The sequence below is a fragment of the Rhinopithecus bieti genome, unplaced genomic scaffold (assembly GCF_001698545.2).
Source record: "Rhinopithecus bieti isolate Rb0 unplaced genomic scaffold, ASM169854v2 scaffold_6380, whole genome shotgun sequence".
Classification (NCBI taxonomy): Eukaryota; Metazoa; Chordata; class Mammalia; order Primates; family Cercopithecidae; genus Rhinopithecus; species Rhinopithecus bieti.
The window spans coordinates 7,955,840-7,978,565 of NW_016806642.1; positions in this window are offsets into that span (position 1 = coordinate 7,955,840).

The window sequence follows — 22,726 nt, forward strand, 5'->3', positions numbered from 1 at the left end:
TTAACAGACACTTCTCAAAAGAAGGCATTTTTGCAGCCAACAGACACATGAAAAAATGCTCATCATCACTGGTCATCAAAGAAATGCAAATCAAAATCATACTGAGATACCATCTCACACCAGTTAGAATGGCAATCATTAAAATGTCAGGAAACAACAGATGCTGGAGAGGATGTGGAGAAATAGAAATCCTTTTACACTGTTGGTGGGAGTGTAAACTAGTTCAACCATTGTGGAAGACAGTGTGGTGATTCCTCAAGGATCTAGAACTAGAAATACCATTTGACCCAGTGATCCCTTTACAGGGTATATGCCCAAAGGATTATAAATCATGCTACTATAAAGACACACGCACAGGTATGTTTATTGTGGTACTATTCACAATAGCAAAGACTTGGAACCAACCCAAATGTCCATCAATGGTAGACAGGATTAAGAAAATGTGGCACATATACATCATGGAATACTATGCAGCCATAAAAAAGGATGAGTTCATGTCCTTTGCAGGGACATGGATGAAGCTGGAAACCATCATTCTGAGCAAACTATCACAAGAACAGAAAACCAAACACTGCATATTCTCACTAATAGGTGGGAATTGAACAATGAGAACACTTGGACACAGGGTGGGGAACATCACAGACAGGGGCCTGTCGTGGGGTAGGGAGCAGGGGGAGGGATAACATTAGGAGAAATACCTAATGTAAATGACGAGTTAATGGGTGCAGCAAACCAATGTGGCACATTGTATACCTATGTAACAAACCTGCATGTTGTGCACATGTACCCTAGAACTTAAAGTATAATAATAATAATAAAAATAATAACATGGTCAAAGTTTGGTAAGATAGATGTGTGTGTGTGTGTATATATATATATTTATTTATACATCTGTATGTATATCCTTTTTTTGAATAAATTTACCTCTTCTTGTCTTGGACTCTAGGCTACAGGTATAAAGTTAAAAACAATTGCTGTAAGGGTAATCACATTTTAAAGAGGAGATGCTAGGCCTATACCTGCAGAGACTAGTAAAAGGTGGACCAGATATTCTTATGATGCCCCATCAGTCCATCAGCCTATGTGAAAAAAGACAAAAAACTCTAACTCAATTTACCAAAGTAGGAACTTCATAGTAATGAGTTGTTGGTTCATTACTATGGGGACTATTGTGTCATTGCTCCTGCCTTTTCCTATAGTTCCTCACCTCACAGCCTAATGACAGTAGCTCTAAGAGAACCATTCCAAGAAGCTGGTGCTGCCTACAAGAAAGAGAGTCTGGCCTCTCACTCTTGGCCAGACGCTGGCTGAGTTATAGACACTCCCAGGCCCATGCAGGTGCTGCTTTTCAGGCAGAAGAGAGCAAGAAGATTCTTGGGGGCTTGAAACACGATCCTTTCCCTGGAGGTGGGGCACAGGAGAACACAGAATAGTGCCTACTTCCTGTCTTAAGCAGCTTGAGGGTGGGAGGCTGGATGAGCAGCTTGCAGCAGCAGGGTAAAGAGAAAGCAAGAGAGGAACAGTCTGGCTCTACCATTCAGCATGGAAGGGATGCATGAGTTTTCCAAGTGCCAAGAGGATATTTCAGAAAGTCATTGGGTTTTAAGCTCCTTGAAGGTGACTCCAGCGGAAAATGGCAATAGGGAACCTGCAACAGCTGGAGGTGGAGGACTGGAAGCTATGAGCTGGAGTGTGTGTTGCTAACGCCAATGTCAGGGAACTGTTCAGTGTGTAGGTTCTCAGGGTGCCTCAGTGTGATCCACACATCCAAACATCCCAAAGACCCAGGGTATAGAAGCCTCCAATGGGAGACAGGCATTGTTAGCCAAAGGAGACTTAAAACAGCAGCCACAGCTTAAAAGCAATGTTTCCTCTCTTCCTCTTTCTCTCCCTTCCACTTCCAATCTGGAGAGCCAGTAGAGGGAGGAGAACAAACCCAGCAACACACACCCCACTCCCCACCGAAAATTCCTGACCATGACTCAGGCCTGTGTTGAGGGTTGCATACTGGGGGATAATGGGCAGAGCAGAAGTTTTAAATTGGAAGTGAGATCAAAACTTTGATTTAGACTCAATGGAACTTGTCATTATAACTGAAAGTGACATTATTCTCAGATCCATTTTGATCTCAAGATCCCATTTCTTACAATGGAGGGGAAAAGTTCAGACTTGTCAGTGAAAGGTAGTGCAGTCTCTAAGTTTAAAATGGTTTCAGGCAATATTCAGTGGATTCCATGAATAGGGCGATCAGGACTGCCTCTTCTATCTGAAGGTGTTTTCCCCTCTTCCTTCTTATTTTAGATATGATGTCTGAGTTTAGGCAGAATCTTATATATACTCTTCACAGTGGGAGAAGTTGCTAATCTACACACCATTGCCTTCGTTTTACGGATGAGAAAACAGAGGTTAAGTAGCCTGCCATGCTCTGAGCTAGTGAGTGGCAGTGCTACCTTTCTGTGGGTGAGCAAGTGTTGGTATACATGAATGAAAGATCAGCAGGTGAATGGAGTAGGCAATTGAAATATTATATTAGAAAAATGAGGAGCATGCTGGCTCCTCATTGTTGGGTGGTTGAGGTGCCAGATCTTGATACACTTGTCAGGACACTCCTAGACTCACATAAAACTCACCAGCTAACACAACTGAATCTCATTTATATTTCTGGATGATGGATATGGTAAAGGACCTAGGACTTCACACGATTCAAAGTAAGATTGATACTATTTGTTCCATTCATTTATTCATTATTCATTTGTTACATATCTTAATTTTCTAGGCACTAGGGATAAAGAACATAGACAAGACACAGTCCCTACACTTATGGAGCTTTCATTCTACAAAGAAAGGTGATGATATTAAAACTAATTACACAATTCATGCCTTAGCTACAATTTTTGACACATGCTATGTTGGAAAAGGTTAGGGTCCCATGAAACTATACAACAAAAACATGACCTATTTTGGTGGGTCAGAGAAGCTTTCCTTAGAAAATGGCATTTGAGTCTGGGTGCAGTGGCTCACGCCTGTAATCCCAGCACTTTGGGAGGCTGGGGAGGACAGATCATGAGGTCAGGAGTTCAAGGCCAGCCTGGCCAACATAGTGAAACCCTGTCTCTACTAAAAATACAAAAATTAGCTGGGCCTGTTGGCACGTGCCTGTAGTCCCAGCTACTCAGGAGGCTGAGGTAGGAGAATCACTTGAACCCAGGAGGCGGAGGTTGCAGTGAGCCGAGATCGCGCCACTGCACTCCAGTTTGGGCAACAGAGTAAGACTTCGTCTCAAAAAAAAAAAAAAAAGAAAATGGCATTTGAGCTAAGTTGTAAAGAATAAAAAAAGAATAGAAGTTATCCAAGGGGGAGGGAAAAGTTATATGATTGTTCCAGACTACATGTGTGATATTCCTGTTGAGACAGATCATGGCTTGGCCATAGAGCTGAGAAAGAGCTGCATGTCTGGATAGCAGAGATATCAGTTGTACAAGAGTTTTAGATTAAGTAGGTATTGGATTCAGTCTTTGATCTACTATGGATCAATCAGTATGTGGGAGAATACTCACAGTCTTACTGGGAGCTTACTGGGAAAATCCAGGAATTGGAGGAAGTAGCCAAAATGTAGCTGTATTATTTTGGCGTGCTTACATTAGCATAATGTTAGCAACATTATGGAACAGAAAACCCAACTACCACCACTGAAAACCCAGATTAGGAAAGTCTTTCTTTAAAGGGCCAGATAGTAAACGTTTTAGATTTTGTAGGCTGTATTATCCCTGCTGCCACCATTCAACTCTGCCAGTGTAGTGTAAAAGAAGCCGTAGACAGCTGTAAACAATGGGCATGACTGTGCTCCATATAACTTTTTGATCGACTCATGGGCTGTAGTTGGTCAATACTTGGCATGAAATGTAAGGATATTTAAGGTTTTCTTAGCATGAAGCCTAGTAGTGGATAGTTTTGAGGTTGGTTCAGCAACATCATGAAGTGAGGGAGCTGGAAAATTACCTCTGTGGTTCTCTTATAGTCACGTGAGCAAATAAAACAGATGCCAGGGTTTTGTTTTGTTTTGTTTTGTGAATCTCTTAAATTAATAATCAAAGGAACACAGTATCTGTGAAAAAATTCACTGAGAAGTTTCTTAAGGAGGAAGAGACGGGTTGTTAAGTGCTGAGTAAGAAGGGAATGGTTCATGGTGGTTAGGTTAACTAAGGCTTAACAACTAGTGCTCTGGAGCTAGGCCCAGGGGCTCACACCTGTAATCCCAGAGTTTTGGGAGGCCAAGGCAGAAGGACTTTTTGAGCCTAGGAGTTTGAGGCTACAGTGAGCTATGATTGTGCCACTGTACTTTTGGTTCTAGAAACCAGGAAATTTAAACAACAACAAACCAAACTAGTACTGAGATAGAGCAGAACAAGTCTATAAGCCTGCCTGCAATTTGTTAAAAGCAATCTTACTGCGTATCAATCATCACAGAGTCTTCAGTTAGGTCTGGTAAGGATCTGGTTCCCGGAATTCCTCAAAACTCAGGGTCCTTCATCAGGTACTGCTGCTTAGAACCAGTTGAATAAAATACAACAGTAAGGTTTGGTATCAACAAGGCAAGTGCTGATGTCAGTGAAAATTCTATCTTTTACGATTCCAAGGTGGCTACTGAACTCCAAGCATGCCTTGTTCAAAGGACAGCATACCCACAGGAGGGAGGGCATGGCCAGAGGGACTTCTCACAACACTCCCTCTTATATCTAGGAGGAAATGTTTTCCAGACGCCTCTTATCCAAGCCTGCAGTCTTATCCTTATGTTTTATTGGCTCAAACTAGGTCACATGTCCACCTCTACACATCACTGGCAAAGAAGAATGGGATAATCACAGCTCTTACCTGGGCTGCTTGTCTCAACAAAACTGGGAATCTGTTAGCAAGGAGGAAGGGCTTTAATGGCAACTGAGAAGACCACCAACTGTGTCCCCCGCAGCCATTACCGACTTTCCTCCTTGTTAACAGAAAACGCAAAAACAATGAGAGACAGGCACCACCGAAGAAGCTGTAGATAGAGAAGCTAAAACAGCTCTGCAAGCATTAGGTGGATCTTAAGAGTGCAGCTGCTTAGTGGGCTGTGTGCCCTGATTGGAGCTTCAGTAGTGCTGGCTGCTAATGAGAATAATCAGATCTTATCTGTTTGGGGATTTGGATTTTGGTCTTCATTAGAATGCATAAAGAGGGACACCTCTCCATGCAATCTCTCTTCCCTGGGGACACACAGAACCAATCTAAGGAAAAACCTTGAGGACAGCAATCTCCAGTTTATCTATAAAACACACATACTTATAGGTTAAATAATCAGCCATAGGCTATTGGATTTCTTCTATTTATACTCTACTTTTGTGAGAAACTGGCAAAGTATATACACACATGCCAACGTTAGGGATTTAGTAGGAAAAGCCATTTCCAGGGTATGTAATAATTAAAGTGATACTAATTCAGCCCAATCCTTAAACACCTACTCCAGCGCAGTCTGTACTGTAGGGTAATAATATAATTATAACCCTAAGGCATAGCAGGACACAGGAGAGAGAACAAACTCTTCTTTTCAAGTTTTATGCTAATTGTATGTTACTGTTGTTTAATTATTTGTCAGGGGAAGGCAATGAAGAATGATGAGGAAAGCATGGGTTTTCACAGTTGGCAGACTTGGAATCAAATTCCAGCTCTACCACTTAGTAACTGTCTGTCTCAGTTTCTTCATATATGTTGAGAGTTTTTTTGGTATTCTGAAAGTAATTTTAGTACACAGAAAGATTAATCCGTGTCTTACTTTGCTTTTTAAAATGAATTTCCTTTCTTTAAAGTAACAAATTTAAAACTTGGGTTTGTCCTTAAGCTTTGTTCTTTTCTGTGGTTTGTTTTGATTTGTTTTGTTTTGTTTTATTGAGACAGGGTCTCTCTCTGTTGCCCAGGCTAAAGTGCAGTGGCGTAAACACAGCTCACTGCAGCTTTAACTTCCTGGTCTCAAGTGATATCCTGCCCGAGGCTCCTGAGTAGCTGGGACCACAGGCATGTGCCACCATGCCTGGCTAATTATTTTTAAAAAATTATGGAGATGGGGTCTCACTTTATTATCCAGGCTGGTCTCAAACTCTTGGACTCAAGCAATCCTCCTGCCTTGGCCTCCCAAAGTGCTAGGATTACAGGTGTGAGCCACCATCCCTGGCTGTGTATCCTTAAGCTTTTAAATGTAGCTTAAATCTTATTGATCCATTTATAAGTTTAGCAAATTTTAACAATCATTTTTAAGGGAGCCTATGAGTGAGGTTTGGTCTCATTTACAAGCTTGGTTAATTAAACATCTTCAAATATTTTAAAGTGCACTTATACATTTAATATATTTGATTTCCTTCTTAAGAGTTTTAGTTGTCTAACTTAAAACTTACCTTAGTGTTAAAATATTATGTCTAATAAATTAAACTTGTAAATATAGAAAACTGCAGTTCTCTTAAATGTTCTAATATAGTATGTACATTTAGTAAAACTTCAAATTAAAACCACAAATATAATAAGGATTTTGAGCACATAATTTAAGTTAGAGTTATAAGACCATCACCCTATTGGCCAAATTCACACAAATGTTAGAAATATATAAAACTTGCATAAATTCCTTAGTGTGTGAAATATTAATATTAAACAATTCATCTATACAAATAATCATTGAAAGTCACTGAGGTTCCTTTCAACTAAGAGACCTGGAGCTACAGATACCCGGTGTAACACTCCTCTTGTGCCTCAACTTAGAAACCTGTTGTATCTTCCCATGTAATACATGGGCTTGCTTTTTGAGTTTGCTTGTATGTTTCAGTCAGGATACTGGCTGGATTCTTGTTTTTCACTCTGCTTGGTTGGATGTGGTAGCTTTATTTATGGCTGCAAATCAATTTCAAGAGAGGGCTGTTTGGGTAGCCCTTGTCCCTGGAGTCAATTTATATTAATCTCAATGTATATATTCTAAGAAGCCTGTAACTCCTGTCCTGGTTAGGGGGATTGGACTTTGCATTTCCTTGGTGCTTAAGATCTGTAAGTATACCTCCAGCTTCTTCTGATTTTCTAGAGCCACATGATACTTGTTATTGATATTGAATATTGATATAGTTTGGATACTTGTCCCCTCCAAATCTTATATTAAAATGTGATCCACAGTGTTGAAGCTGGGGCCAGATGGGAGGTGTTTGGGTCATAGGGGCATATCCTTCATGAATGGCTTGGTGCCCTTTACACAGTTATGAGTTCTGGTTGTTAAAAAGAGTCTAGGACCTCCCTCCCCTCTCTCTTGCTCCCTCTCTTGTCATGTGACAGGCTGGTTTCCCTTACCTTCTGCCATGACTAAAAGCTTCCTGAGGCCTTACCAGAAGCAGATGCTGGCACCATGCTTCTCGTACAGTCTACAAAACCATGAGCCAAAATATATCTTTTTTCTTTACATATTACCCAGTCTCACATATTTCTTTATAGCAGTGCAAAATGGACTAACACAGAAAATTGGTACCAGGGGTGGGGTGTTACTATGAAGATATTTGAAAATGTGGAAACAGTTTTGGAACTGGGTAACAGACAGAGGTTGGAGGAGTTTGAAGAGCTCAGAAGAAGACAGGAAGACAATGGGGAAAAGGCCTTAAAGGCATTTCAGAAACATTCCAAGCCATGCCTACAATCACAGGCCCAGAGACCTAAGAGGAAACAATGGTTTTAGGGGCCAAGCCCTAAAACTTGGTCCTGTCCCACCTCAGGATGCTGCTCTCCAAATCCCAGCAGCTCTGGTTCTAGCCTTGGCTCAAAGGGCCCCACATACTGCTTGGGCTGCTGCTTCCTAGGACACAGGCCATAACCCTTGGTGGCTTTCTTGTGTTGTTAAGCCTGCAGGCATGCAGAATGCAAGAGTGAAAGAAGCTTGGCAACTTCCACTTAGATTTCAGAGGATGTATTGGAAAGCCTGAGTGCCCAAGCAGAAACCAGCCACAAAAGTGGAGCCCCTGTAGAGAGACTCTACCAGGGCAGTGCTAAGGGGAAATGTGAGGTTGGAGCCCTCACAGAGTCCTCACTGGAGCACTGCCTAGTGGAGCTGTGGGAACGGGATCACCACCCTCTAGATCCCAGAATGGTAGAGCCACCAACAGCATGCACTTTCAACCTGGAAAAGCTGCAGGCATTTGACTCTAACTTGTGAGAGCAGCCACATGGGCTATACCCCACAAAGCCATGGGGATGAAGCTGGCCAAGGTCTTGGGAGCCCAACCCTTGCACTGGTGTGCCCAGGATGTGGGACATGGAATCAAGGAAGATTATTTTGGAGCTTTAAGGATTAATGTCTACTCTTCTGGGTCTCTGTTGAGGCCTGTTATCCCCTTATTTTGGCCAATTTCTCCCTTCTGGAATGGCGATGTGTACCTAAGGCCTGTACCACCATTGTATCTAGGAAGTAAATAACTTGTTTTTTATTTTATAGGCTCACAGCTGGAAGGAACTTTCTCAGATTAGACTTTGGACTTTGGAATTTTGAGTTGATGCTTGGAGCTAGTTAAGACTTTTGGGGATGATTGGGAATGAATGATTGTATTTTGCAACATGAGAGAGACATGAGACTTAGGGGGCCAGGAATGGAAGGACGTAGTTTGAATATTTGTCCTCTCCAAATCTCATATGGAAATGTGATCCACCATGTTTGTGGTAAGGGCCTGGTGGGAAGTGTTTGGTTCATGGGGCCAATCTGTCATGAATGGCTTGGTGCCCTCTCCATGGTAATAAGTTTATATGAGATCTGGTTGTTAAAAGAGTCTGGGACCTCCCTCCTCTCTCTCTTATTCCCTTGCTTGCATGTGACATGCTGGTTCCGCTTTCCTTCCACCATGACCAAAAGCTTCCTGAGTTCTTACCGGAAGCAGATGCCAGTGTCACATTTTTTGTACAATCTGCAGAACGATGAGCCAAAATAAACCTCTTTTCCTTATAAATCACTCAGTCTCAGATTTTTTTATAGCAATGTAAAACAGGCTGACACAAATATGTTCACAGAATACTGGATATTGAAATGATAACTGATTGAATGCCATGACTTTCCTTGTGATCACAACATATTAGGTCAGTCTATTAGCAATATATAAATTTGGAATTATAATCCAGCCTTGCAAGATTGTTGTGAGAACTAGCATGAGTTAATGTAAGGCACCTACTTCAGTGATAGTATCTTGTACGCACTTAATCAGCTATAGCCACTCCTACTGTTTTCACAATTCATTGATCTGAACACATTTTGTTAGTAATGTGCCCTACTCATTTCCTTACTTACCCCTTGGTCAGCTTGAATTCCATAGTTAAGTATGATATTATTGCACCCTTGCCTAAACCCTCAGTTGTATTGCCCCTTTCTTCATCATACTACTGTGGCAAAACCCCTACCTGTGTAATCCCATCTCTCTACCTACTCCCAGCTTGCACCCACACAACTAAATATGACTCACATTACCATACTCATTGGTCGTCCATTAAATTCTGGTTCACTTTATTACTATTATTATATATATATATTTTTAAGACAGAGTCTCATTCTGTTGCCCAAGCTGGAGTGCAGTGGCATGATCTTGGCTCACTGCAACCTCTGCCTTCTGGGTTCAAGCAATTCTCATGCCTCAGCCTCCCAAGTAGCTGGGATTACAGGCATGGGCCACCACACCTGGCTAATTTTTGTGTTTTCAGTAGAGACAGGGTTTCACCATGTTGGCTAGGCTGGTCTCAAACTTCTGACCTCATGTGATCTGCCTGCCTTGGCCTCCCAAAGTGCTGAGATTACAGGCATGAGCCACTGCACCTGGCTGGTTTACTTACTTTAATGCTGACTGGCAATCAGTACACTTTTGTAATCTGTTTACTTCTCCACTGTTCTCAAAAGCTATTTTATACTGTCTCATTTCTCCTTAAATTGCCATTCCTACTTTGAACCGATGAACTTTCTTCCAACGTCTCTGAGAAAATAGAAGTATTCAGAGAAGAGCTTCCACACACTCCCCCTCCATACACAACCACCTCCCTGCATCTATTCTCATTTCTCCAGGATGAACCCCTGGCAAAGACAAACTCTTCTATTTCTGTGCTAGATCTCACCCCCTCTTGTCTATTTGAAGACACTGCTCCAACAATCTCTTCTCTCTCATCATCAAATTTTTCCTAATAGATCTTTCCCATTAGCCAACAAAATCACTATTAATTCTCTTTTAAAATCCTCCTTTGACTTTATTTCCTGCTGACTAAACCTTCATTTTAAACTTGCTTTTATGACAAAACTCCTTGAATGAGTTGTCTCCATTTCTTTTCTCTCATTATCTCTTGAGCATATTCCACCCAGGCTGTCAGTATACCATTTGTCAAGGTCACAGAAGACTTCCATTTTCGAAATGTCTTTGTCCATTCTCAGACCTCATCTTACTTCACCTATATGCAGAATTTAACACTTTGAAACTCTTCCTTCCACCACTCTTCTTTTTTTTTTTCTGTCGTTGTTGTTGTTGTGTTTCTGCTACTCCATTGGCAGTTCCTTCTCAGCCTACTTTGCTACTTCTCCTCTTCTCCCTGATTCTTAAGATTCAGTTAAGAAACTCAGTCCTCAGGCCTCTACACCTTTCTGTCTACACTTCTCTCTTTGGTGCTATCGAGTCTAATAATTTCAAATACTGCCTCTACATCAATGACTCCCAAATTTATGTCTCCTTGTCTGTTCAACATCTCTGCATAGAAGTCTAGTGGTCACTCTAACTTAACACTGTCTAAAACTAAGGCCTGAGCTTGCCCTAACAAATGTGCTCCTCCTTCAACCTTCTCCATTTCAGTAAGTAGCCGCTCTATCCTTCCATTTATGTAAGATAAGAATCTTGGCACCAACCTTGACTTGAGTCTTCTTCTTCCAACATGCTGTGGGTTAACTTTGTGTCCCTCCAAAATTCATGTTGAAACTTAATCCCCAATGCGACAGTATTAAGAGGTGGGATCTTTAGTAGGCTTTAATCTCATGGATGGTATTAGTGCCTTACAAAAGGGCTGGAGGGAACTAGCTAGAACCTTTTGCCCTTCTATCCCTTCTGCCATGTGAGAATACAGTATTTGTCTCATCTGAAGGATGCAGCAAAAGGTATCATCTTGGAAGCTCAGAACAGCCCTTGTCAGACATTGAACCTGTTTTTGCCTTCATCTTGGACTTTCCAGCCTCCAGAACTGTGAAAAATAAATTTCTATTATTTATAAACTACCCAGTCTTGGGTATTTTGTTATAGCAGCAGGAATGTACTAAGACATAACTCATATCTGATACATCAGCAAATCCCCTTGGCTTTATATAAAAAATATATCCAGAAGCCAATCATTTCTAATACCTCCACTGCAACTAGCCTGATTCAAGCAACTCTCCTCTCTACTTTGGATTTCTAGAAATAGCCTCCTTACTGTTCTCTCTGCTTCTGTCTTGCCCCCATCTCAGTTTATGCTCAAACCAACAACCACCTTGAGTATTTTTAAAAATTTAAGTCAAATCATGTTAACTCCTCTATGAATGACTTCACATCCCTGAGAAGAAAAGTACTTAGAATGGTACTACATGATCTGGAAGTTCATCACCTCATCTTTTTCCATGTTTTTTTTTCATTCATTGGACTCTAAAATGCCAAACAGACTCCCATGCTGAGGCCTTTGCACTACTGGGAATGCTCCTTCCTAGATATTCACACTTTTTACTCCCCGGCTTCCTTCAGGTCTTCAATCAATTGTCACTATAGTTCATTTAGACAGGTTAGGCAAGGTTATGCTGCAGTAATAAGTAACCCCAAACTCAGTAGTTTAGAACAAGTCAGAATACACGTCCATTTTGGTTCTGCTCCATGTTGTTCTCATTCCAGGTTCCAAGCAGACAGAACAGCCACTATTGGAACATAGCTGTGGTAGACAGAAAGAACATGATGAAGCATATACCACCTCTTAAAGCTTCCATGACAAAGCAGCATACATCACTTCTACTCACATTTATCAGCCAAAGCAAGTCACTCGGCATCTCTAATTCCGATGTAGCAAGGAAATACAATCTTTTCATGTGCTTAGAAGAACCAGAAATATTGATGAAGAATACTATAATATTAACGGTTACCATGGTCACCATGTAATGGAGACTTTCCTCAACCATGCTATCAAATATTGCAAGCCTTCTTGACCACTTTCCAATCCACTTATTCCCTTTACCTACTTCATCTCTTTAGCATCTATCATAAAGTACATGTACTATATATATTACTTACGTATCTTGTTTATTTTATATCTTTTCCCATTAAAATATAAACTCCAAGGGAACAAAGACTTTTGCATGTTTTTTTCAATGCTGTGTTCCCAGTGCTTAGAACAGTAACTACTATAAAAAAGTATAGATAAAAATTTGTTGAATAAGTGAATGAATAATAATAATAATACAATTTATGATCCATGTAAAATATACAATGATTTTCAGTTGATAAGTCTTAGGATTTGGCTGAAATCAGGGTTGGTATTATTTATCCATTCAGTAAGTTTGAGTTTATATCTATAATAACTTCTGCAAGGGTCTACACATCAAGGAGAACATCCTCACCCACAAATGTATCAAGTACATGGGAACTTATTTTATATTACTTCCCCCAATGGAGGAGCAGGACCTGCTTGACTTTCATGGAAACAAAAGTCATAATGCTCCCTTTTCAGCTAAGATCTGGCTGAAATCAGGATTTCTTGTTCAGAAGTGCTAGAAAGTCTCATGTGTGATAAACATACTTCCTAATTTCTCCTTCCTGACCCAGTTGCATTTCATCACATGTACAGCATCCCCCTACCCCGTAAGCAAAGTTTATGCCAATAATAAAACTCTCAGCATCTTAATTTGAGAAGTTTTCAACAGGTTGAGGTTGGCCTCTTTGCATCATGGTCTTCTTTAATGAATCAAATAATGCATTTCTCATGTGTAATTAAATAATATCTTCAACACTCTGGCTTCTTCAAAAGACTCATGTGGAATTCATTTTCACATAAGGATAACGACACTCAGCATTGAGGGTAGACATTTTGTTATGAGGGCTGTGGATATTCACCTGCTCCTTGAAGACAAATTACAAAGGAAATTAGTACAAAACCTAAAACAAGTTCTCAGCCAGTAGGAAACGAAGTTATGACATCAATATCTAATCCAAGGCCAGTTGACTAACCAACTTGGAGATATTATTGCTGAGTCAATTGTTTGTACCAAGATTTTTGTTTTTCAAACACTACATCCAGGTGTGCAAAACATTTGAGGGAGCAATAAGTACATTTGCATATTATGTACATATAGTTTGCATAAGATTACACATCATCTTCAGGAAAATTCTTGGTTGAAATGAAATGAGTGATATTTTTCTTATATCCTTATCAGGTTCTCCTTAGCTCCTGTGCCTCAATCTTCATGGTTCCTCACTGCCTACAGGAAAAAATGTAGTGTCCTCTGCCTAGTGTTTCACTGATCTCCATTCATCTGTCCTGCTATCATCTCTCCTCCTGTTCCCTATGTTATCTTACACACCGGTCATACGGAACCTACTCACTGCTGTCAAACATGCCAGGAGGTGTCACTATTGTTTGACTGCCCATGATTTTTCTTCCTCCAGTCATTTGTACGTCATGCTTCAGGGGCCTCCACAAAGCCTAGGATGCAGGTTTTGCTTAGTGAATAGCCAGTTTGGTAGATGTATCCCTTTTGTTAGTGATTGGTTTAGGCATGGGTATGTGACATAATCCTGGCCAATGAGAAGCAAAGGGAAACCTGCTAGGGGGCTTCTTGGAAAATGTCCTGAGTCTTAAACGGGAACACATACACAACAGGCAAGACTGACCTCTTTTCTGCCTCTGGACAGGGCTATGGTAATACCTGGAGCAGCTTCAATATCACATAACCATTGACGGCTGATGGCACACTTTGAGATGGCAGGGCAGAAAGATGGAAGGATCTGGGAGCTTGAAAAGGTCATCGTGCCCCTGGCTTAGGCAATCATAATAACAGCTATAATGTTAATTAAGTGTCAGGCACTGTCATGGCATCTTAGATATGTTAACTTATGTAATCCTCACAGCTATCTCATGAGGTGAGCATTATTATCGTCCTCATTTTACAGTTGAGCAAACTGAAGCAGAGAGAGTTTAATGGCTGGGATCACCCTCCTTATCTATTTGTTTTCTCAGCTTTTTATTATGAAATTTAAACTCTAGTATACTAGAGAATAGTGCAACAAATCCCTATGTACCCATCAATCAGCCAGCTGAAACAATTAGCAACTCATGGACAGTCTTGGCTCATTTGTGCCCCTGTTCACTTTTCCTCTGCCCCACATGATTTTGAAGCAAATCCCAGACCCCCTGTTATTTCATTCTGGAATATTTCATGCGTGACAAGAACTAGAAGCTACTTTTATGTGGATCTTCTGTTATAATCAAAACTAGTTGCTAAATATTCATAACATTTTCCTCATAAAAAATTGAAAATGTAGAAAATCTAAGGGCAAAATATAAAAATCAGAGTATGATTTTAGGATCATGAATTCCGGAATATGATCTCCTAGAAATAACAACTTTTATAGACTGAATGTTTGTGGCCCCTTCCAAAATTTACATCTTGAAACTTAATCCCCAATGTGACAGTATTTGTTGGTAGAGCTTTAGGGAGAGGATTAGGTCCTGAGGATGGAGCCCTCATGAATAGGATTAGCATCCTTATAAAAGAGGCACCAGAGTTCCCTTGTCCCTTCCACCATGTGAGGTTACAATGAGAAGATGATGTCTATGAACCAGGCAGTGGTCCCTCATCTGATAGAGAATCTGTTGGCACATTAATCTCGAACTTCCCCACCTCAAAACTGTGAGATATACATTTTTATTGTTTTATTGTTTATAAGCCACCCAAGTTTTTTTTTTTTTCTTTTTGAGACAGAGTCTTGCTCTGTCACCCAGGCTGGAGTGCAATGGTGTTATCTCGGCTCATTGCAACCTCTGTCTTCTGGGTTCCAGTGATTCTCCCACCACAGCCTTCTGAGTAGCTGAGATTACAGGCACCCACCACCATGCCTGTCTAATTTTTGTATTTTTGTAGAGATGGGATTTCACCCTGTTGGTCAGGCTGGTCTTGAACTCCTGACCTCAAGTGATCTGCCGACTCTGCTTCCCAGAGTGTTGGGATTACAGGTATGGGCCAATGCACCTGGCCAGTAAGCCACCCAATCTACGGTATGCTGTTATGGCAGCCCAAAGACAACAACAACAGCAACAACTAATAATAGTCACGGATTTCCTTTTAGTATTTTGTATAAGTTTCTTTTGAATATGGGATTGTGTTTTTCTGCTCATTATGACCTGAGCATTTTCCATCCTTATTCTAGCCGCCATGATCTTTGGGTGCTGGGCTCCCTCCATCCTTTCTTCTTCTAGCAACATGAATGCTTCCTTGGACACCTGCTTCCAGTATCATTGCTCTGCCTCATCTGGGCTCCTTTTGCACTTTTTACAACACCTCCATGATGATACTTTAATAGCATGAGGCAATTATCTGTTTCTCTGTATCCTTGACTAGGCCAGTGCCCACTTTTTGAATTGTTTGTTGTTGTTTTTTTAGCCTCTGGTGCCTATATTGTTATAAAAAACAATGTGACAGAAGTCATTATTGTAAGGATGATGTTGAACATGGGGGTGCCTGCATTATAAAGTGTTCTCTTTAGAAGGGTCCAGTGAAAAAACCTTCCACTGATCCCAGGGTCAGGTAAAACCACCTTGGTCCTGAAAAACTGGTGTGCTTTCTTTAGCAGATTTATTTTTGTCAGTTGTTGCCTTCATGAATTCAGGCTGTATAACAGAATACTGTGGATTGGGTAGCTTGTAACCCATGAACAGTTGTTGGGTTATTGATTTGGTCACTAGAAAGCTGAGAGCTGAAGTCATGTACCTCATCTTGAAAAGCATTTTCAAAGCATTAATTTTCTCATTCATTTTATTTTATTTTCTTTCACCATAAATTCTTTATATTTGAAAATATCATGGTATTGAAACAAGACCATTTTGACATGTTAATTTTGAATTTTCTTCACCTTTTCTATGAATGCAGCTTGCAGATTCTGTGCTTTCTTGCTTCAGAGCTGGTAAAATTATGGTTGACTTCTCCTTCTGAATTTATTTAGAAATGTTTAAAGCCTTTAAAGAGATTGAGCTAAGTGTCCTCAGTGGACAAAAAAGGGTTCTAAGGGAAACGTGGAAAGGGGAAATTCTCCCACATTGACAAGAGATTCCCAGAGTCTCTTTGGATCTGCAGGTTTACAGAGAGCAAAGGGAGGCAGAATTCTAGAAAAGTAGAAAGACCCCAGGTAAGAAACATGGCCATTCCATATGCTGGCCTAGCACTCTGAGCAGCAGGCATGACTTGGTATCAGCAGAGTCACTGGAGCTATGGGAACTGGCACAGTGACTATCTCCTCATTACCAGGGCACTAAGAATCAAGGGGACCACCTCAATGCCTTAGAGTTATGTAGGACTCTGGAGCTTTTGTACTAATGTGAAGGAGGGAACCCCCAAAATGGCTGAGGCTGAATTTCCCACCTACCCAGCAGGAGTGGGCTCAGATTAGAAATCAAGTTTGATTTACAGAAAATGAAAGAAATAATATTTCTCGTACATCTGAATTTTTGGGCTGAGATTCATATTCACTACAATACTTGCTGAATTTGTGAAATTCAACCCCTATCCTTTTGGGAATGAGACAGTGTACAAACAGAGAATAAAAAAATTGTTATTATCATGGAAAGAATGTGTGAGTTTTGTTGGCAGTTCTATCATTATTTTACTCCTGGACCTTAATTTTTTTTCCCTTAGGTTTCTCCAATTGCCTCCCAACTGTCCTACGAAGGCCTGGTCTTGTTTGCTTCAGTGCACCCTTCACCAGCTGTCAGAAATTCCTTTTGCAGGCTGGGCGCGGTGGCTCAAGCCTGTAATCCCAGCACTTTGGGAGGCCGAGGCGGGCGGATCACGAGGTCAGGAAATCGAGACCATCCTGGCTAACATGGTGAAACCCCGTCTCTACTGAAAATACAAAAAACTAGCCGGGCGAGGTGGCGGGCGCCTGTAGTCCCAGCTACTCAGGAGGCTGAGGCAGGAGAATGGCGTGAACCCAGGAGGCGGAGCTTGCAGTGAGCTGAGATCCGGCCACTGCACTCCAGCTTGGGCGACAGAGCGAGACTCCGTCTCAAAAAAAAAAAAAAAAAAGAAATTCCTTTTGCAAATGCAGACTGGTTTGGGTCACACTTCCTTGCTTAAAGGTCTCCATTAAATCCCGTTTGGCCTCAAGATAAAGTCAAAGTATACAAAGGCCTACATCATTTGCTTCTTGTTTACCCATGAAGCCTCATATTCTAAAAATATCCCACACTTCTACCCACACTTGACTCTCAAGCAGTGTTTGCTGTCCTGCAAATGCATCATATCTCTCTTCTCTTCTATTTCTTGTTGCTTATGACACCTGTCCACGAACTACCCCTAGTTTTTCAGAACTCTTATCAGGCATCACTGTCATACAGGCAGCCTTTCCCGACTCTTCCCTCTCTACGTGGATTAGGTGTGATGTCCTTACGATGTATTCCCCAGGCATCCTAAGGTTACACATGCATCATTTACCACAGTGATTTGAATGGCATGTGTGACAATAAGAAAGAACATGGAAACTTGTTTCCAGTTGGGAGTTCAGATATCTACAGACATGTTTGGTGGATGGTAAAATGGAAGCAGGAAGACATCACAGAGAGGGTCACTGGTGGCCTAGAGGAAATGGGGTGGAAGTCTTTCACCGTGGTCCACACTTAGCAACAGGGCCTGAAGGCAGAGTGGTTTGGAGTACAGTGAGAAGATGATCTCAAATATAACAGAGGCAGAGACTACTCAATTCTGCCCGGATATCCATTCTCCTTTTTTGCATTTTAGCAATTAAAAAGACCTCCAGGGTTTCAGAGAATTATATAGCCAGCCCACAAAAGATTACATTTTCCTAGCCTCTCTGCAGCCAGGTATGGTCATGTGACTAAGTTCAAGCCAACAGGATGTTAGTGGAAGTGACCTATGGAAACTTACAAATCACTGCTTTAAAGACAAAGCTGCTAACTCTGACTTCCTCTTTCCCCTTTCCACAGGCTCAAATGCAGATATAAATGAGGAATCCTGGATTCTTGAATGATCCTGTGGAGCACAGCAGACCTCAGGGTGAAGAGTCCACTTAACATTGTTAAGTGAGAATTAAGTAAACTTCTGCTGTGTTTGGCTAAGGTGACTGTACGAATCTTATTGAGAATGGGATCTCAGTGTGGGATGCAGTATTAAAAGAAATGATGCCAGAGTGCATCTTTCATAGCAGGTCCTGTGCTGTGTAAGAATCTTAGAGGATCGTCAGGCACAGTGGCTCATGTCTGTAATCCCAGCACTTTGGGAGGCCAAGGTGGGCAGATCACTTGAGGTCAGGGGTTCAAGACCAGCCTGACCAACATGGTGAAATCCTATCTTTACTAAATATACAAAACTCAGCTGCGTGTGGTGGTGGGCACCTGTAATTACAGCTACTCAGGAGGCTGAGGCAGGAGAATTGCTTGAATCCAGGAGCCGGAGGCTGCAGTAAGCCAAGATCATGCCACTGCACTCCAGCCTGGGTGACAGAGTGAGACTTCATCTCAAAAAAAAAAGAATCTTACAGGATCCCATTAACAACTCACTCTGAGTCCATGAGAAGCTCAGCATTTAGACTTCTGCCATAAATAGCCATTGACCTCCAACGAATGAAGGACCAAAGAGACCCACTTAAGTAGAAGAATTTTATTCCCTCTTCCCCACCTGTTTTGAGGCCCAAAATAGTGGAGAAGAAAAGGAAAACCAAGAGAGGAAGGAGGAAAAATGAAAGAGAAAAGCACATTCCTTTAGTTAGGAGGAAGAGAATTAAGTTGGATATGAGTTTGAAGTTTTAAACTGGATCAATTGTATTATACTGAATATTTTTATACCTGAAAATAACCATAAAGTTTTACCTAAAATATCATTTAGGGAAGGGAAGGTGAGCTCACCAGAACTTTTTTAGGAGCAGTTATTGGAAGAAATAATTTTTTTTATGTTTGAACTCTACTGAGTTTAGACCATTCAATAAACTGATTACAAAACAAAACAAAACAAAAACCAAACAACAACAAAATATTCCATCTAGAATTATAACTCTAGCCATCCTCCTACTTTAATTTTACTGTGGCCCTCTGCTTTATGAAAAGGTAAAGGAGAGAGAGATGAATTGGTCAGAGAGAGAGGTAAATATCAGAGATCTACAGTCAGGAAACCCCAGTGGCATTAGAGGCCAAGGATGGGTGAGCAATACCCTGTTGGGGCCTTTCTGAAGAACACTGTGTGGTAGTGGAGGGGAAATACTTCTCCACCACTCTTGATGTTCCAAATTTTGTGGGCTGAGCTCGATAAGAGTGACACTCTTGGCCTCCCTCTCTCCTTTATTCACTCCCATCCAGGAGAGCTGGAAAAACTTAACTGATCTGTAAATTTGGGCAGAATAAACTGGGTATAGTCAGTTCAGTTTCTTCCTTATTCCTTCTGAGAGTAAGCTCCCCAAGAGTCACACACTGTATTCTACCTCTCCATGACAAATGGCCTAGGAAACGGATCCTCCACGGGGAAATCTGCAGAGGGGCTTCAGTCCTTCATGGGACTGGGTGGCCAAGTCAGTCTGATTCAAACAGTAGAAGGTACACTAGGCCCACAGGTAAAAGCTAGGTCCTTCAACTTAGTTTTGTCAGTAACGAAGATGTTATCTTGACCTCTTTCCATGTTAGTCCTTGTCTTATTTCTCAACAGGTTCAGACCTTGTGTGGAAGAGAGGAATAACATTACTGAACCCTCTCAGTCCAATCCAGAGGGCATCCATATGGTTGAGCAGAACAACAGCACACTCTAGACAACAGAAACAACAGCCAGAGGACTGAGAGGGGAAAGACGATTGGGAAACGGCTCAAATAATATTCAAGACATTCAACCCCACCTTGGAACTCCCAGAGAGATGCAAAAAAGAAGGTGATGTGGATATGCCGTATGGCAGGTGAGGAATAATACTAGAACAGATTTAAAGCAAATTCTTAAAGTGTCTTCACCCTGCCTTCATCAGCTAAGGGAAGATTCAGGCTGCAATAATCAACAAATACTTGAAGACTTCCTGACAGGTAAATTATACTCTCCCGGGTGTTTTATAGGACTTTGGGGAGAGGTAGTCTAACACCCAATAAGTTTATTGTCTAATACAATTTAATGAAACGTCAACTTTTCTTCCGCCAAGGAAACCACATTTTTCCTCAGAGGTTTCCACGCAAATTCTTTCCAGTTTTACCCCTCCTTGCTTTATTGGTTCTGTAGCCTAGTGGAAAAGGTATGATATTGTATTCATTTAAAGGAATAAACCAGTGAGATCTGGCTGAACCATTCAAATGACACTGAAGGACTGAAGATTCTCAAGGATACAGGGTTTTGAAGATGTTCACAAATCAATATAAATAAATAGAGAGGAGAAGGTGGAACAAGATGGCCGAATAGAAGCCTCCAGTGATTGTCCCTCCCACACAAACACCAAATGGAACATCCATCCACAGAAAAAAAGCATGTTCATAACAACCAAAAATCAGGTGAGTGACCATAGTCCCTGGTTTTAACATAATATTAAGAAAAGAGGCACTGAAGAGGGTAGGAAAGACAGTCTTGAGTTAGCTATACCATCCTTCTCCATCCCCTAGCAGTGGCCTCGTGGAATGAAGAGAGAATAGGGGAGTGAGAGAATGTTGAGGGAGTGAGAGTGCAGTGGGGAGTGAGAGCACACTGATTATGGGACTTTGCATTGGAACTCAGTGCTGTCCTGTCACAGCAGAAAGCAACACAAGGTAAAACTCAGCCAGCACCCAAAGAGGGAGCATTTAGATCAACCCTAGCCAGGGGCAAATTGTCCATCTTGGTGATGAGACCCTAAGTTCCAGCAAATTCTGCAACCATGGGCTAAAGCACCCTGGGATCCTAAATAAACTTGAATGGCAATTTAGGCCACAAGAACTGCAATTTCTTGGCAAGTCCTGGTGCTGTGCTGGACTCAGAGCCAGTGGACTTGGGGTGTACATGACCTAATGAGACACTAGCTGGGGTGGCCAAAGGAGGCTTGCACCATCCCTTCCCCAGCCACAGGCAGTGCAGCTCAGGGAGAGACTCATTCTGTCTGCTTGAGGAGAGGAGAGGGGAGAGTAAAGAAGACTTTGTCTTGCCACTTGGGTATCAGTTCAACCACAGTAGAATCAGAAACCAGGAAGAGTCCCGAGGCCCCCATTCCAGGCTCTAAATCCTGGAAGTCGTTTCTAGCATACCCTGGGCCAGAAGGGAAACTGTTGCCTTTGAGGGGAAGGAGCCAGGCTTGGCAGAATTCGTCACCTGATGATTAAGAGCCTATGGGCCCTGAATAATTAGCAGCAGTAGCCAGGCTTTACTTGCTGTAAGCCTTGGGTTAAACTCAGAGACATGTTGGCTTCAGATGTGACCCAGCACATCTCCAGCTGTGGTGGCTATGGAGAGAGATCCCCTCCCTGCTTGAGAAAGGGAGAGGGAAGAGTAAAGGGGACTTTGTCTTGCAGCTTGGGTACCAGCTTTGCCAAAGTGGGAGTAGAGCAACAAATGGGCTTCTGGGGTCTCTAATTCCAGGACTTGGCTTCTGGATGGCATTTCTATATCTGCCCTGGGCCAGAGGGAAGCCCTGAATGGAGAGGCTCAGGACTGGCACCACAGGTTGATTGAAGAGTCCTTGAGCCTTGAGTGAACATCGGCAGTAGCCAGGAAGTACTTTGCCATGGGCCTGGGGTGGTGGTGGCCACAGGGAGAGACTCCCCTCCTTCAAGAAAGGCGAGGGAAGAGCAGGAAGGACTTTGTCTTGTGGCTTGGGTGCCAGCTCAGCTGCAGCAGAATAGAGCACAGGTAGATTCCTGATTCCTGACTCCAGGCCCTGGCTCCCAGACAGCATCGCTTGACCCACCTGGGGCCAGGGGGATTTCACCATTCTTAAGGACACAATCCTGGCTGGATTGGCCACCGCGTGATTGTGGAGACCTTGGGCCTTGAGTGATTATAGATGGTAGCCAGGCAGTGGTTGCTGTAGGCCTTGGGCAAGACCCAGTGCTATGCTGGCTTCGGGTCTGATCCAGCACAATCCTAGGGTGATGGCCATCAGGGTGCTTGTGTCACCCCTCCCCCAGCTCCAGACAGCTCAGCACAGAGAAAGATTCTATTTATTTGGGGGAAAGTAAGGGAGAGAACAAGAGTCTCTGCTTGGTAATCCAGAGAATTCTTCTGGATCTTACCCAAGACCACCAAGGTGGTACCTCTACAAGTTTGCAAGAGCCACAGTGTTACTAGACTTGGGGTATCCTCAATGCAGATACAGCTACAGTGATCAAAGACAGATAACAACATCCAAGTCCCTTCAATTACCTATAAAACCTTCCCAAGAAGGATGGTACAAATAAGTCCAGACTGTGAAGACTACAATAAATACCTATCTCTTCAATGCCCAGACACTGATGAATGCCCACAAGCATCAAGGCCATCCAGGGAAACATGATG